Below are 12,919 nucleotides of genomic sequence, written 5' to 3'. Positions count from 1 at the left end.
GTGGGGGTCTGTGACAGGGTGTAGTGGGGGTCTGTGACAGGGTGTAGTGGGGGTCTGTGACAGGCTGTAGTGGGGGTCTGTGACAGGGTGTAGTGGGGGTCTGTGACAGGGTGTAGTGCGGGTCTGTGACAGGGTGTAGTGGGGGTCTGTGACAGGGTGTAGTGCGGGTCTGTGACAGGGTGTAGTGGGGGTCTGTGACAGGGTGTAGTGGGGGTCTGTGACAGGGTGTAGTGGGGGTCTGTGACAGGGTGTAGTGGGGGTCTGTGACAGGGTGTAGTGGGGGTCTGTGACAGGGTGTAGTGGGGGTCTGTGACAGGGTGTAGTGGGGGTCTGTGACAGGGTGTAGTGGGGGTCTGTGACAGGGTGTAGTGGGGGTCTGTGACAGGGTGTAGTGGGGGTCTGTGACAGGGTGTAGTGGTGGTCTGTGACAGGGTGTAGTGGGGGTCTGTGACAGGGTGTAGTGGGGGTCTGTGACAGGGTGTAGTGGGGGTCTGTGACAGGGTGTAGTGGGGGTCTGTGACAGGGTGTAGTGGGGGTCTGTGACAGGGTGTAGTGGGGGTCTGTGACAGGGTGTAGTGGGGGTCTGTGACAGGGTGTAGTGGGGGTCTGTGACAGGGTGTAGTGGGGGTCTGTGACAGGGTGTAGTGGGGGTCTGTGACAGGGTGTAGTGGGGGTCTGTGACAGGGTGTAGTGGGGGTCTGTGACAGGGTGTAGTGGGGGTCTGTGACAGGGTGTAGTGGGGGTCTGTGACAGGGTGTAGTGGGGGTCTGTGACAGGGTGTAGTGGGGGTCTGTGACAGGGTGTAGTGGGGGTCTGTGACAGGCTGTAGTGGGGGTCTGTGTCAGGGTGTAGTGGGGGTCTGTGACAGGCTGTAGTGGGGGTCTGTGACAGGGTGTAGTGGGGGTCTGTGACAGGGTGTAGTGCGGGTCTGTGACAGGGTGTAGTGGGGGTCTGTGACAGGGTGTAGTGGGGGTCTGTGACAGGCTGTAGTGGGGGTCTGTGACAGGGTGTAGTGGGGGTCTGTGACAGGCTGTAGTGGGGGTCTGTGACAGGGTGTAGTGGGGGTCTGTGACAGGCTGTAGTGGGGGTCTGTGACAGGCTGTAGTGGGGGTCTGTGACAGGCTGTAGTGGGGGTCTGTGACAGGGTGTAGTGGGGGTCTGTGACAGGGTGTAGTGGGGGTCTGTGACAGGGTGTAGTGGGGGTCTGTGACAGGGTGTAGTGGGGGTCTGTGACAGGGTGTAGTGGGGGTCTGTGACAGGGTGTAGGGGGGTCTGTGTCAGGCTGTAGTGTGGGTCTGTGACAGGGTGTAGTGGGGGTCTGTGACAGGGTGTAGTGGGGGTCTGTGTCAGGGTGTAGTGCGGGTCTGTGACAGGCTGTAGTGGGGGTCTGTGACAGGGTGTAGTGGGGGTCTGTGACAGGGTGTAGTGGGGGTCTGTGACAGGGTGTAGTGCGGGTTTGACAGGGTGTAGTGGGGGTCTGTGACAGGGTGTAGTGGGGGTCTGTGTCAGGCTGTAGTGGGGGTCTGTGACAGGGTGTAGTGGGGGTCTGTGTCAGGCTGTAGTGGGGGTCTGTGACAGGGTGTAGTGGGGGTCTGTGTCAGGGTGTAGTGGGGGTCTGTGACAGGCTGTAGTGGGGGTCTGTGACAGGGTGTAGTGGGGGTCTGTGACAGGGTGTAGTGGGGGTCTGTGACAGGGTGTAGTGCGGGTCTGTGACAGGGTGTAGTGGGGGTCTGTGACAGGGTGTAGTGCGGGTCTGTGACAGGGTGTAGTGGGGGTCTGTGACAGGGTGTAGTGGGGGTCTGTGACAGGGTGTAGTGGGGGTCTGTGACAGGGTGTAGTGGGGGTCTGTGACAGGGTGTAGTGGGGGTCTGTGACAGGGTGTAGTCGGGGTCTGTGACAGGGTGTAGTGGGGGTCTGTGACAGGGTGTAGTGGGGGTCTGTGACAGGGTGTAGTGGGGGTCTGTGACAGGGTGTAGGGGGGTCTGTGTCAGGCTGTAGTGGGGGTCTGTGACAGGGTGTAGTGGGGGTCTGTGACAGGGTGTAGTGGGGGTCTGTGACAGGGTGTAGTGGGGGTCTGTGACAGGGTGTAGTGGGGGTCTGTGACAGGGTGTAGTGGGGGTCTGTGACAGGGTGTAGTGGGGGTCTGTGACAGGGTGTAGTGGGGGTCTGTGACAGGGTGTAGTGGGGGTCTGTGACAGGGTGTAGTGGGGGTCTGTGACAGGGTGTAGTGGGGGTCTGTGACAGGGTGTAGTGGGGGTCTGTGACAGGGTGTAGTGGGGGTCTGTGACAGGGTGTAGTGGGGGTCTGTGACAGGGTGTAGTGGGGGTCTGTGACAGGGTGTAGTGGGGGTCTGTGACAGGGTGTAGTGGGGGTTTGTGACAGGGTGTAGTGGGGGTTTGTGACAGGGTGTAGTGGGGGTTTGTGACAGGGTGCAGTGGGGGTCTGTGACAGGGTGCAGTAGGGTTCTGTGACAGGGTGTAGTGGGGGTCTGTGACAGGGTGTAGTGGGGGTCTGTGACAGGGTGTAGTGGGGGTCTGTGACAGGCTGTAGTGGGGGTCTGTGACAGGGTGTAGTGGGGGTCTGTGCTGAAGCATGGGTATCCGGAAGACCTGCTAGTGGCCCCTAGAGCAATATCATAATTCCTTCAACGTATTGGAGAACAAACCTTCGCTGAGAGAGTCAGCGCTGACAGAGGGTTCTCAGTATAGGAACCCGAGTAACTGTTACTCACAGTATAGGAACCCGAGTAACTGTTACTCACAGTATAGGAACCCGAGTAACTGTTACTCACAGTATAGGAAGCCGTGTCTCTGTATAAACGTCCTGCGTGGAGTAACTTTATTACTCAGTCACTGTTCCCCTCTCCTCAACAGCCGCTGATGTACCCTGGGTAGGGCGATCTGTGTCCCCTTGTGGCGTCTCTCCGATCCAAAATAGTACCGCAAAAACTGCCGCCGCTGATTGATGCAGAACGCACCAGAGGTAGGTCAAATGAAAAGCAATTTATTATGTAGTCCCCCTCCCCCAGTGGGGATGAGGGGCAGTAGTCCCCCTCCCCCGGTGGGATGAGGGGCAGTAGTCCCCCTCCCCCGGTGGGATGAGGGGCAGTAGTCCCCCTCCCCCGGTGGGATGAGGGGCAGTAGTCCCCTTCCCCCGGTGGGATGAGGGGCAGTAGTCCCCTTCCCCCGGTGGGATGAGGGGCAGTAGTCCCCCTCCCCTGGTGGGATGAGGGGCAGTAGTCCCCCTCCCCTGGTGGGATGAGGGGCAGCCAGAGCCCGGACTCCACACTCCCAAGAGAATGGAAACAAAAGAAAACAGCGCACAACGCCAAATAGTGAAGCAAATTCAACAATATATTATAGAATTAAAAAGGGGGTAATATATCTGCGTACATGAAAAAAGTTGGTAAAAGGCATGTAGTGTGTATCACACTGTTTACCACTCGGCAGCTGTTAGCTGTAGATTCAGGTGCTTGCTTCCCTCTGCTGCTGCAGCTCAGTTGATTCTGGGGCAGGACGTCAGTCTTTTCACTCCCAAGGGGATTTCCCTTCATGCAGCCAGGTTCAGCAGCTGGTACTGGGGCTCGGTGAAATCGCTCCTGCTTCCTGGCCGATATGAAGCTGCTCCTGTACCTCGGCAGGTGTATCCTCTGCACAGAGGTTAAAACGCAGCTTGCTGGGGTGCCCTCAGCGTGCCACGATGCAGCAGTGGTGGATTCAATAGGGAAGTTTGAACAGTCTTACAAAGTCTCTCACAAGTGTCCAAAACAGCACACAGGATGAAATAAAAACAGGACAGGCCAACACATAGACAAAGGCCAATGTAAGCAGATATAAGGCAATAGAATGTTACATCCAACTAGTTTCGTAGAATTAACTACTTCTTCAGGGAATAATTAGGCCATTACCCAGAGGTCTTAAATACCTCACATAGATACCTTATTGGTCAACCAATTAGGGATAGACCAATCATCTATAATAGGTAATGGTCTGCGTGATAGGGAAGATGTGTAGTTTACTTTTAAAACAACAACTTTATTAACAGAAAAACGAAAAAAAAAAAGAAAAAAAACATTTATCTCTGTATCTCTGTTTTCCTTTCTTTATCCTACGCTTTTTTCTAGTTACATCTTTTTATGCAAGTAATGATGGTGTCTATTTTAAGTCGATTAATATTGTGTTTCTTTTATTCCAGCATGTTTTTAATTATTTATGCTAGGTTTTGTCTATATGTAAGTTTATATTAAATAGGTATTGTTTTTTTTTTTTTTTTCGTTTTTCTGTTAATAAAGTTGTTGTTTTAAAAGTAAACTACACATCTTCCCTATCACGCAGACCATTACCTATTATAGATGATTGGTCTATCCCTAATTGGTTGACCAATAAGGTATCTATGTGAGGTATTTAAGACCTCTGGGTAATGGCCTAATTATTCCCTGAAGAAGTAGTTAATTCTACGAAACTAGTTGGATGTAACATTCTATTGCCTTATATCTGCTTACATTGGCCTTTGTCTATGTATTGGCCTGTCCTGTTTTTATTTCATCCTGTGTGCTGTTTTGGACACTTGTGAGAGACTTTGTAAGACTGTTCAAACTTCCCTATTGAATCCACCACTGCTGCATCGTGGCACGCTGAGGGCACCCCAGCAAGCTGCGTTTTAACCTCTGTGCAGAGGATACACCTGCCGAGGTACAGGAGCAGCTTCATATCGGCCAGGAAGCAGGAGCGATTTCACCGAGCCCCAGTACCAGCTGCTGAACCTGGCTGCATGAAGGGAAATCCCCTTGGGAGTGAAAAGACTGACGTCCTGCCCCAGAATCAACTGAGCTGCAGCAGCAGAGGGAAGCTAGCACCTGAATCTACAGCTAACAGCTGCCGAGTGGTAAACAGTGTGATACACACTACATGCCTTTTACCAACTTTTTTCATGTACGCAGATATATTACCCCCTTTTTAATTCTATAATATATTGTTGAATTTGCTTCACTATTTGGCGTTGTGCGCTGTTTTCTTTTGTTTCCATTCTCTTAGTGTGTGTGGGGTGCTGAGCCACCCCTGCGTTTACAGCTGCAGACGCCATTATCCCCAACACGGTTATGTGGCACTTATTATTTAATGTATAATTATCTCACTGTGGGAGTTGTGGTTTAATTTTTTATAAATTTTTTATCACTAAATTGATGGTATAGTCACTGCACTGTATATATTTATACTTTATAGGTAGTTAGGTAGTAGCGCACAGTTTTGTTTTTTGTGTCCACACTCCCAAGCCTGCTAAATTTGGCTGTGCAGCCCCTTACGTACCCAGGGGGAGGGTCCACGGTTTGAGTCCTTGATTGGGCATTTCACAGGCCTTAGCCCGCCCCCCCCCCTGTCACTCAAGGGAGCTGCTTACTGCAGGGGAAACCCGGATTATGTGAGATATGTGAAATGGTCCCAAAATCAGTGTTGGGCTCTATATCAAACTTGATGGTAATAATGATAATAATTTAATGTCCAGATACTGATAGGATGGTGATGAGGAATCAGTCATGAATAGACCTAGGGGACACGAGTACCAACCACAAATAGTGACACTATCACCAATGTCCCCACATAGGGAAATCACAATATAAAGCCAATAAAGTACTGACAGGACTTGTATCAGGGCACAGTGGCCCATTACCTGCCAGCTTGTATCAGGGCACAGTGGCCCATTACCTGCCAGCTTGTATCAGGGCACGGTGGCCCATTACCTGCCAGCTTGTATCAGGGCACAGTGGCCCATTACCTGCCAGCTTGTATCAGGGCACGGTGGCCCATTACCTGCCAGCTTGTATCAGGGCACGGTGGCCCATTACCTGCCAGCTTGTATCAGGGCACAGTGGCCCATTACCTGCCAGCTTGTATCAGGGCACGGTGGCCCATTACCTGCCAGCTTGTATCAGGGCACGGTGGCCCATTACCTGCCAGCTTGTATCAGGGCACGGTGGCCCATTACCTGCCAGCTTGTATCAGGGCACGGTGGCCCATTACCTGCCAGCTTGTATCAGGGCACAGTGGCCCATTACCTGCCAGCTTGTATCAGGGTACGGTGGCCCATTACCTGCCAGCTTGTATCAGGGCACGGTGGCCCATTACCTGCCAGCTTGTATCAGGGCACGGTGGCCCATTACCTGCCAGCTTGTATCAGGGCACAGTGGCCCATTACCTGCCAGCTTGTATCAGGGCACGGTGGCCCATTACCTGCCAGCTTGTATCAGGGCATGGTGGCCCATTACCTGCCAGCTTGTATCAGGGCACGGTGGCCCATTACCTGCCAGCTTGTATCAGGGCACGGTGGCCCATTACCTGCCAGCTTGTATCAGGGCACAGTGGCCCATTACCTGCCAGCTTGTATCAGGGCACGGTGGCCCATTACCTGCCAGCTTGTATCAGGGCACGGTGGCCCATTACCTGCCAGCTTGTATCAGGGCACGGTGGCCCATTACCTGCCAGCTTGTATCAGGGCACGGTGGCCCATTACCTGCCAGCTTGTATCAGGGCACGGTGGCCCATTACCTGCCAGCTTGTATCAGGGCACGGTGGCCCATTACCTGCCAGCTTGTATCAGGGCACGGTGGCCCATTACCTGCCAGCTTGTATCAGGGCACGGTGGCCCATTACCTGCCAGCTTGTATCAGGGCACAGTGGCCCATTACCTGCCAGCTTGTATCAGGGTACGGTGGCCCATTACCTGCCAGCTTGTATCAGGGCACAGTGGCCCATTACCTGCCAGCTTGTATCAGGGCACAGTGGCCCATTACCTGCCAGCTTGTATCAGGGCACGGTGGCCCATTACCTGCCAGCTTGTATCAGGGCACAGTGGCCCATTACCTGCCAGCTTGTATCAGGGTACGGTGGCCCATTACCTGCCAGCTTGTATCAGGGCACAGTGGCCCATTACCTGCCAGCTTGTATCAGGGCACAGTGGCCCATTACCTGCCAGCTTGTATCAGGGTACGGTGGCCCATTACCTGCCAGCTTGTATCAGGGCACAGTGGCCCATTACCTGCCAGCTTGTATCAGGGCACAGTGGCCCATTACCTGCCAGCTTGTATCAGGGCACGGTGGCCCATTACCTGCCAGCTTGTATCAGGGCACAGTGGCCCATTACCTGCCAGCTTGCAGCACTCCAACGATATATCCATAGCGTGCAATCCGTAGCAATCCAGGGAGGCCGCGTGTGACGCAGCGCAGCAGGAGGACTCCAGATAGTCACATCAGTCTTATTGCAGGCTCACAAACAGATGGACTGAACAAACGCACCTACGCGTTTCGTGCCGAGGCACTTTAGCAACCTAATAATGCCCTCCAGCGCCTGACAGGGTCTTATGGAAGGTCGTCTTTCAGTTTGGAAGGCGGTCTCGCTCTTTGGGAAGGCGGTCTCACTCATTGGGAAGGCGGTCTCACTCATTGGGAAGGCGGTCTCACTCATTGGGAAGGCGGTCTCACTCATTGGGAAGGCGGTCTCTCTCATTGGTAAATGGTCGCTCCCATTGAAAAGGCACACATTCATTGAACAGGGGTCTCCCTCTTTGGGAAGGCGGTCTCCCTCACTTTGGGAAGGCGGTCTCCCTCACTTTGGGAAGGCGGTCTCCCTCTTTGGGAAGGGGGTCTCCCTCACTTTGGGAAGGCGGTCTCTCTCTCTTTGGGAAGGCGGTCTCCCTCACTTTGGGAAGGCGGTCTCCCTCACTTTGGGAAGGCGGTCTCCCTCACTTTGGGAAGGCGGTCTCCCTCACTTTGGGAAGGCGGTCTCCCTCACTTTGGGAAGGCGGTCTCCCTCACTTTGGGAAGGCGGTCTCCCTCACTTTGGGAAGGCGGTCTCCCTCACTTTGGGAAGGCGGTCTCCCTCACTTTGGGAAGGCGGTCTCCCTCACTTTGGGAAGGGGGTCTCCCTCACTTTGGGAAGGCGGTCTCCCTCACTTTGGGAAGGCGGTCTCGCTCTTTGGGAAGGCGGTCTCGCTCTTTGGGAAGGCGGTCTCGCTCTTTGGGAAGGCGGTCTCGCTCTTTGGGAAGGCGGTCTCGCTCTTTGGGAAGGCGGTCTCGCTCTTTGGGAAGGCGGTCTCGCTCTTTGGGAAGGCGGTCTCGCTCTTTGGGAAGGCGGTCTCGCTCTTTGGGAAGGCGGTCTCTCGCTCTTTGGGAAAGCGGTCTCTCGCTCTTTGGGAAGGCGGTCTCGCTCTTTGGGAAGGCGGTCTCGCTCTTTGGGAAGGCGGTCTCGCTCTTTGGGAAGGCGGTCTCGCTCTTTGGGAAGGCGGTCTCGCTCTTTGGGAAGGCGGTCTCGCTCTTTGGGAAGGCGGTCTCGCTCTTTGGGAAGGCGGTCTCGCTCTTTGGGAAGGCGGTCTCGCTCTCTTTGGGAAGGCGGTCTCTCTCTCTTTGGGAAGGCGGTCTCTCTCTCTTTGGGAAGGCGGTCTCTCGCTCTTTGGGAAGGCGGTCTCGCTCTTTGGGAAGGTGGTCTCGCTCTTTGGGAAGGCGGTCTCGCTCTTTGGGAAGGCGGTCTCACGTAGAAGCGGTACAGGACATGTGATCACTGCCGCTGTTTAGCTGCCGCTCACACCGATATATCCCTCTGCCGGACGCACCAAGCCCCGAACCTTATCCCTCACCCCAAAACCTCTCATCTTAACCCCGAATACTGACGACGCTGCCCCCTAACCTAAAACCCTAAGCCCCTTACCCGAACCCCTTATCCTAAACTGCAACCCTGACCTAAAACCCTCTCCTTAACCCCCTAACCGCTAAACCCCCCTCACTGTCAGCGTGGCCTGCCCTGCTTCCCCACCCCCTCACTGCCAGCGTGGCCTGCCCTGCTTCCCCCCCTCACTGACCGCGTGGCCTGCCCTGCTTCCCCCCCTCATTGACCGCGTGGCCTGCCCTGCTTCCCCCCCTCACTGTCAGCGTGGCCTGCCCTGCTTCCCCCCCCCTCACTGCCATCGTGGCCTTCCCTGCTTCCCCCCTCACTGCCAGCGTGGCCTGCCCTGCTTCCCCCACTCACTGTCAGCGTGGCCTGTCCTGCTTCTCCCCTCACTGCCAGCGTGGCCTGGCCTGCTTCTCCCCTCACTGCCAGCGTGGCCTGCCCTGCTACTCCCCCTCACTGCCAGCGTGGCCTGCCCTGCTTCCCCCCCTCACTGCCAGCGTGGCCTGCCCTGCTTCCCCCCTCACTGCCAGCGTGGCCTGCCCTGCTTCCCCCACTCACTGTCAGCGTGGCCTGTCCTGCTTCTCCCCTCACTGCCAGCGTGGCCTGGCCTGCTTCTCCCCTCACTGCCAGCGTGGCCTGCCCTGCTACTCCCCCTCACTGCCAGCGTGGCCTGCCCTGCTTCCCCCCCTCACTGCCAGCGTGGCCTGCCCTGCTTCCCCCCTCACTGCCAGCGTGGCCTGCCCTGCTTCCCCCCTCACTGCCAGCGTGGCCTGCCCTGGTCACTGTTAGCGTGGCTTGCCCTGGTCACTGTCAGCGTGGCTTGCCCTGGTCACTGTCAGCGTGGCCTGCCCTGCTTCCCCCCTCACTGCCAGCGTGGCCTGCCCTGCTTCCCCCCTCACTGCCAGCGTGGCCTGCCCTGCTTCCTCCCTCACTGCCAGTGTGGCCTGCCCTGCTTCCTCCCTCACTGCCAGTGTGGCCTGCCCTGCTTCCTCCCTCACTGCCAGTGTGGCCTGCCCTGCTTCCTCCCCTTACTGCCAGCGTGGCCTGCCCTGGTCACTGTTAGCGTGGCTTGCCCTGCCCTGGTCACTGTTAGCATGGCTTGCCCTGGTCACTGTCAGCATGGCCTGCCCTGCTTCCCCCCTCACTGCCAGCGTGGCCTGCCCTGCTTCCCCCCCCCACTGCCAGCGTGGCCTGCCCTGCTTCCCCCCCTCACTGTCAGCGTGGCCTGCCCTGCTTCCCCCCTCACTGTCAGCGTGGCCTGCCCTGCTTTCCCCCCTCACTGTCAGCGTGGCCTGCCCTGCTTCCCCCCCTCACTGTCAGCGTGGCCTGCCCTGCTTCCCCCCCTCACTGTCAGCGTGGCCTGCCCTGCTTCCCCCCCTCACTGCCAGCGTGGCCTGCCCTGCTTCCCCCCCTCACTGCCAGCGTGGCATGCCCTGCTTCCCCCCTCACTGCCAGCGTGGCCTGCCCTGCTTCCCCCCTCACTGCCAGCGTGGCCAGCCTTGCTTCCCCCACTCACTGCCAGCGTGGCCTGCCCTGCTTCCCCCCTCACTGCCAGCGTGGCCTGCCCTGCTTCCCCCCTCACTGTCAGCTTGGCCTGTCCTGCTTCTCCCCTCACTGCCAGCGTGGCCTGCCTTGCTTCCCCCACTCACTGCCAGCGTGGCCTGCCCTGCTTCCCCCCTCACTGCCAGCGTGGCCTGCCCTGCTTCCCCCCCTCACTGCCAGCGTGGCCTGCCCTGCTTCCCCCCCTTACTGCCAGCGTGGCCTGCCCTGGTCACTGTTAGCGTGGCTTGCCCTGGTCACTGTCAGTGTGGCTTGCCCTGGTCCCCGTCACTGTCAGCGTGGCCTGCCCTGCTTCCCCCCTCACTGCCAGCGTGGCCTGCCCTGGTCCCCGTCACTGTCAGCGTGGCCTGCCCTGCTTCCAACCTCACTGCCAGCGTGGCCTGCCCTGCTTCCCCCCTCACTACCAGCGTGGCCTGCCCTGCTTCCTCCCCCCCCCCCACTGCCAGCGTGGCCTGCCCTGCTTCCCCCCTCACTGTCAGCGTGGCCTGTCCTGCTTCTCCCCTCACTTGCAGCGTGGCCTGCCCTGCTTCCCCACTCACTAACAGCGTGGCCTGCCCTGGTCCCCGTCACTGTCAGCGTGGCCTGCCCTGCTTCCAACCTCACTGCCAGCGTGGCCTGCCCTGCTTCCCCCCTCACTACCAGCGTGGCCTGCCCTGCTTCCTCCCCCCCCCCACTGCCAGTGTGGCCTGCCCTGCTTCCTCCCCCCCCCCACTGCCAGCGTGGCCTGCCCTGCTTCCCCCCTCACTGTCAGCGTGGCCTGTCCTGCTTCTCCCCCCACTGCCAGCGTGGCCTGCCCTGCTTCCCCACTCACTAACAGCGTGGCCTGCCCTGGTCCCCGTCACTGTCAGCGTGGCCTGCCCTGCTTCCAACATCACTGCCAGCGTGGCCTGCCCTGCTTCCCCCCTCACTACCAGCGTGGCCTGCCCTGCTTCCTCCCCCCCCCCCACTGTCAGCGTGGCCTGCCCTGCTTCCTCCCCCCCCCACTGCCAGTGTGGCCTGCCCTGCTTCCCCCCTCACTGCCAGCGTGGCCTGCCCTGCTTCCCCCCCTCACTGCCAGCGTGGCCTGCCCTGCTTCCCCCCCTCACTGCCAGCGTGGCCTGCCCTGCTTCCCCCCTTTGCGTGGCCTGCCCTGCTTCCCCCCTTTGCGTGGCTTGGAGTAATGTGGTAGCCGCCTCTCTGTCTGTATGAGACTATCTGCGTGGCCCAGAGAAGGGTGGAGACATTTTTCACAATCTTTCCCCTCCCACGGGCCCCGGCTCGTTACGGGGCGTGGCTGATATCGCACCGTGGAATGAGTTTGTCCCACAAAGAACAATGCGGGCGTGGGGGGGTTCTGCGGGCGTGGGGGGATTCTGCGGGCGTGGGGGGATTCTGCGGGCGTGGGGGGGGATTCTGCGGGCGTGGGGGGGATTCTGCGGGCGTGGGGGGGGTTCCTGCGGGCGTGGGGGGGTTCCTGCGGGCGTGGGGGGGTTCCTGCGGGCGTGGGGGGGTTCCTGCGGGCGTGGGGGGGTTCCTGCGGGCGTGGGGGGGTTCCTGCGGGCGTGGGGGGGTTCCTGCGGGCGTGGGGGAGATTCTGCGGGCGTGGGGGAGATTCTGCGGGCGTGGGGGGGATTCTGTGGGCGTGGGGGGGGGGTTCCTGCGGGCGTGGGGGGGTTCCTGCGGGCGTGGGGGGGTTCCTGTGGGCGTGGGGGGGATTCTGCGGAAACTTCCTGTGTTTATCACAGACATTGTAATTATTCTCTCTCCCATTCAATAAAAAACATCTCAATACAATTTCACTGACGACAAAACACACAGACGTGTCACTGAGAACACACGCCGCCGGTGTTTACTGTCCCGGCGTGTAAAGAAACACGGGGCATGTGCTGTGTACAGGGAGTAATGTGAGCGGGTGCGGGGGTATGGAGATCTGGCATGTACTGGTACAGCGCTGTGTACGGGGAGTAATGTGAGCGGGTGCGGGGGTATGGAGATCTGGCATGTACGGGTACAGCGCTGTGTACAGGGAGTAATGTGAGCGGGTGCGGGGGGTATGGAGATCTGGCATGTACGGGTACAGCGCTGTGTACAGGGAGTAATGTGAGCGGGTGCGGGGGGTATGGAGATCTGGCATGTACGGGTACAGTGCTGTGTACAGGGAGTAATGTGAGCGGGTGCGGGGGTATGGAGATCTGGCATGTACGGGTACAGCGCTGTGTACGGGGAGTAATGTAAGCGGGTGCGGGGTATGGAGATCTGGCATGTACGGGTACAGCGCTGTGTACGGGGAGTAATGTGAGCGGGTGCGGGGGGTATGGAGATCTGGCATGTACGGGTACAGTGCTGTGTACAGGGAGTAATGTGAGCGGGTGCGGGGGGTATGGAGATCTGGTATGTACGGGTACAGCGCTGTGTACAGGGAGTAATGTGAGCGGGTGCGGGGGGTATGGAGATCTGGCATGTACGGGTACAGCGCTGTGTACAGGGAGTAATGTGAGCGGGTGCGGGGGTATGGAGATCTGGCATGTACGGGTACAGCGCTGTGTACGGGGAGTAATGTGAGCGGGTGCGGGGGGTATGGAGATCTGGCATGTACGGGTACAGCGCTGTGTACGGGGAGTAATGTGAGCGGGTGCGGGGGTATGGAGATCTGGCATGTACGGGTACAGCGCTGTGTACGGGGAGTAATGTGAGCGGGTGCGGGGGGTATGGAGATCTGGCA

The 12,919-nt window shown here is 58.3% G+C and overlaps 1 protein-coding gene across 1 annotated transcript in view; it reads left to right on the top strand.

The window, feature by feature from the left end:
- Nucleotides 1–2,874: 2,874 nt before the first annotated feature.
- The window catches only part of SLC29A1 (solute carrier family 29 member 1 (Augustine blood group)), a 187,861-nt gene continuing 177,816 nt past the window's right edge, over nucleotides 2,875–12,919 (top strand). Inside the window, exon 1 of the mRNA XM_075598826.1 lies at nucleotides 2,875–2,982. The gene's annotated coding sequence lies outside the window, so the exon portion shown is untranslated. The remainder of the gene's footprint in view (nucleotides 2,983–12,919) is intronic.

The sequence above is a fragment of the Ascaphus truei genome, chromosome 4, assembly GCF_040206685.1.
Source record: "Ascaphus truei isolate aAscTru1 chromosome 4, aAscTru1.hap1, whole genome shotgun sequence".
Taxonomy (NCBI): Eukaryota; Metazoa; Chordata; class Amphibia; order Anura; family Ascaphidae; genus Ascaphus; species Ascaphus truei.
Note: the sequence above shows the minus strand (reverse complement) of the source record. Positions and strands in the feature narration are given on the sequence as shown.